This window comes from Mya arenaria, chromosome 9, assembly GCF_026914265.1.
Source record: "Mya arenaria isolate MELC-2E11 chromosome 9, ASM2691426v1".
NCBI lineage: Eukaryota > Metazoa > Mollusca > Bivalvia > Myida > Myidae > Mya > Mya arenaria.
Window position 1 is genome coordinate 73,151,423 of NC_069130.1, and position 4,614 is coordinate 73,156,036.

Here is a 4,614-nt window from a genome sequence, read left to right on the forward strand (position 1 = left end):
AGTACCTTGAGGCCACAACATAGTGCATTGAGGCCACAACCTTGTACCTTGAGGCCACAACATAGTACATTGAGGCCACAACTTTGTACCTTGAGGGCACAACATAGTACATTGTGGCCACAACTTGAGGCCACTACTAAGTTCCTTGATGCCAAAACATAAAACCTTGAGGCCACACCATAGTGCATTGAGGCCACAACATAGTACCTTAGGGTCACAACATAGTATCTTGAGGTGGCATAATAGTACCTTGAGGCCACAACATAGTACATTGAGGCCACAACTTTGTACCTTGAGGCCACAACACAGTCCATTGAGGCCACAACATAGTACCTTGAGGCCACTACTAATTACCTTGAGGCCACAACATAGTTACCTTGATGCCACAACATAGTACCTTGAGGTCACACCTTAGTAACTTAAGGCCACAACAAAGTACCTTGAGGTCACACCTTAGTAACTTTAGGCCACAACATAGTACCTTGAGGCCACAACATAGTATCTTGAAGTCACAACATAGTATTTTGAGGCCACACCTTAGTAACTTGAGGTCACTACTTAGTTACTTAAGGCTATTTCTAAGTTACTTAAGGCCCCTTCATAGTTACTTAAGGCCACAACTTAGCTACATAATGTCCCTACTTAGTAACTTAAGGCTCCTTCTTAGTTACTTAAGGCCATTTCTTAGTTACTTAAGGGCCCTTCATAGTTACTTAAGGCCCCTTCTTAGTTACTTAAGGTATTTCTTAGTTACTTAAGGCCCCTTCATAGTTACTTAAGGCCCCTTCTTAGTTACTTAAGGCCATTTCTTAGTAACTGAAGGCCCCTTCTTAGTTACTTAAGGCCCCTTCTTAGTAACTTTAGGCCCCTTCATAGTTACTTAAGGTCCCTATTTAGTAACTTAATGCCCCTACTTAGTTACTTAAGGCCGTTTCTTAGTTACTTAAGGCCCCTACTTAGTTACTTAAGGCCCCCAACTTAATAACTTAAGGTCCCTACTTAGTTACTTATGGCCATTTCTTAGTTACTTAAGGCCCCTACTTAGTAACTTGAGGCCACAACTTAGTTCATTTATGGTGGGGTGTACATAGAGTACGTATATATTTAGGAACAGAGCAGAACAAAACAGAACAGGGCGGGCGGTGTCCAGTATGTTGTCTGATTAACAACAAATGCATTTGTCCAATCATCACCAAAATTGGTCGCAATTGATACAGGCGTGATATATTTGACAAGTTTGATAACCAGCTACATTGAATGAGTTACTAGAGATTATATCACCTATTTTAGTTACATAATATCGGCTCAAAATTCAACCTTGTTTATCTAATCTTATTATTTTGATTAAACTGTCAGAATTGTTTTTGTCAAAATGAAACATATGGCTATGATGTTGTTTCCTATTAACCTCTTGTCTGTATTCTTTGTACTATAAGAACTTTTTTTCCGAAAATATTCCATTTGGTGACCTACAGCACCATTGAAGATGGCAATGCCCAAATCTTTATTCCAATGATTCCAGCGATGGCCAGATCTCTTGCAGAATGAATAGCGACGTTAACACTGCAGCTCAGTGCAGAGTTAGTACACGATATGTGATAACTGGTGACAGATGCACTTTTAATCGGGGTAAGGTATACGATACTAGTATGCGATATAAGATATGATAAATGTTCATGACAGCTAATATGCCAATAACTGGTTGAAGGGGGTTTAATGCCTTTACATACACGATTAAGCCTGTTGTTTGCTGGCGATCGTTATTCATGGCACACCCTTATGCCTTAAAGTTCACTTTCAAAGCTGTCTGGCAGTTTACATTTAGCGATGTTGCATGAGATTCTTTTACATCCATAACTTGCAACCAGAATGGACTCCTGGATTTAGGGCGGTATTTACATAACCATTATTCAAAAACTTCAAATGCTCATAATTTCCTTTTATATACCCCCTTCGTGGAATAGGGAGTAAATTTCTTTGCACATATCGGTTGATCGGTCGATATGTCGGTCGGTCCTGCCGTCCATCCGTCGGTAGACCAAAGCTTATCCGAGTGATAACTCGACAATTTCTAGACCTATGGTAATTAAACTTGACGTAAAGATGTGGCCAGACCAGTAGGAGAGCCCTATTGAGTTTAGGGGTAATGGGGTTCAAGGTCACAGTCGTTTTCCACTCGTTTTCAAGACATAATACAGCACTCTGCTACCACAAATGAGAACACAAACAATAGGACATCTGTATTAAGATTAACATTCAAGGTGCTGAAACACAGGTGAAGTTTAGGGTTTATTCCTGTTAAAACCTGTTACCTGATTTATCATTATCATTATGAGGCAACAAACTGTTTCAACATTATTTATTATACCCCTGACGAACAAAGTTTGAAGGGGGTATATTGGAGTCCTCCTGTAGTTGGTCGGTTGGTCGGTCAGTCAGTTTACTTCAAGAAGAAAACTTGAAAATTACTGGATGGATTTTATTGAACTTCATGCAATGATGGAACATATTGAGAATAAGTTCAATGAGACATAACACAGTTTGGTTAAGCATGATGGGTAGGAACGCTGTGTAAGATCTTATTTTTCCCAGATCATATTCTTCCCACCTGGGAAAAATAGGATCCTATTCTTCACAGCTGGGAAAATAAAGATCTCATCTGTCACTCATTTCGAACATGTAAGTCACAGCGTCTGGGAAATTTGAGATCGAAATCGTTATGTACCATGAAATCACACCCCTCATAGGTAAAAAAGTGCATGAATTTTACAAATGAGTCACATTTGTCACAGATTGCTATTGCCAGTATTGTAGTTATATTTCGACGATATACATGTACATGTATGCGTACATATATTCTAGTTTTAAGAATCGTTGATTCAGTTGATGTTGTTGCCTTTTTTGTTGTTGTTAGTTCTCGGCTTGGCTGCAGTTGTAGGCGCAATGGCGGTTGCTGTTTTACTTTGTTATTGTTGTTGTTTTGTTATGTTGTTGCTGTACAGGTATTATTGGTTTAAGAATAAAAAGTATTGGTTCTTGGTGACAACGGAATAGTAGGTGTATGCGTAGTATTGGTATATGGCATTGTGGTTGTGAATTGTGTTGACATAGACAGATGTACTGGAAGAGGTATTTACAAGTCTTTCAACCAACGGCTAAATTTGGAGTAAGCAGTGAATACCGTAGTGCCAGCAGAGATTTGGATAAAAGACAATTCTTTACCGAGCTTGCCTGATATGGTCGAGCATTAACAATAGTGTAACAATTCAACCTCGGGGACACAGTCCGACCAAGATAATTATAGAGTGAAGTTAAGATTTAAGAATTGATGTTGTTGTTGTAAATATGTTTTAAATCTTTTGTATTATGCGTACTTTGAAGAATATGTGTTGGTGTTTGTTTCAATGGCGTAGAAGTAGTTATTGTAGGTGTTTGGCGCCGGGGGATATTTTATATAAACTTCGCGGAGTTGGCCAAAATATAACGTATATCAAATCTAAACTTTTCGTTAAGTCAAACAACTCATTACATTAAGTATGCCCCGTTCAAATAATGCACCAGTCAATTTTAACCGTACCGCCCCCCCCCCCCTCCGGGGTATACCGGGGATGGCCGAGGAAATGGGTCGTATTTTTACCTTTCAGGTGCCCCCGCAGTGCCGGGTGAATGCGGTGGTTTTGTCTTTACGCCAAATATAGCGGGGAATGGGTCTTATCTTGAGTGCCTCTGGTGCGGGTCATTTGGCGAGGGTTTCACGAGCAATTCACGAGCGGGGACTATGCCTTGGCTTGGCTGGACCGAAAGTCGAAGTCCCCGCTATTTCCCGGATCTAGGGGGGGGGGGCGTGGTTACAATTGATTCGTGCATAAGTAATTTGTTCATGTTCGAAACAGAGAAAAAGATAGTATAACAATATTTAAAATATGTTGTTTTCAACTAGAATTTTGACCTCAGTTAAGCAGTGTAGTGATTATGTCCCTTCAATATGCGCCCCGCAAACTTTTCTCGAACCAGCCCGAAATACGACTACTACTGCTGCTGCTGCTTCTGCTTCTGCTGACATAATCGCCTGTGCCGCCGCCGCCACAACCACCTGCTGCTGCTGATCCTCCTCATACTACTACTACCACCAATAGCTGTAATTATCATAATTGCTTCATACTATAATTAATATTTTTATTTTATTATATAATACAAAACTACCCGGTTCATATGACAGATATAATGAGGTTTTTCCTATAATATATTTTCAGAAGTTAGAGAGTGTGTACTCAAATCATTTTGGAAGAACGCCAGTTTCCACACCATTTGCATCACAAGAGTTAGACGAGTCGTGTGAAGTTGATTATGAAGTCGACAACGATGATATTGACACAATTGGCGGGATATTGGAAGGACGTGTGAGGGATTATATTTTGCAGCAAGAAATCGTTGATGAAGATACAGACAGCGATGGCAATGGAGAGGCTGAATTAGATGAAAGCGATATTGAAGTGGCTGAATATTGTGCGCTTACAGATATAAAGAAAGTGTGTAAATATGGATGTGGGTGTCAAAGGAAATGTTCACAACAGCTTAATATAGGAAATGTGTATGAACACATACTTAAGAGAA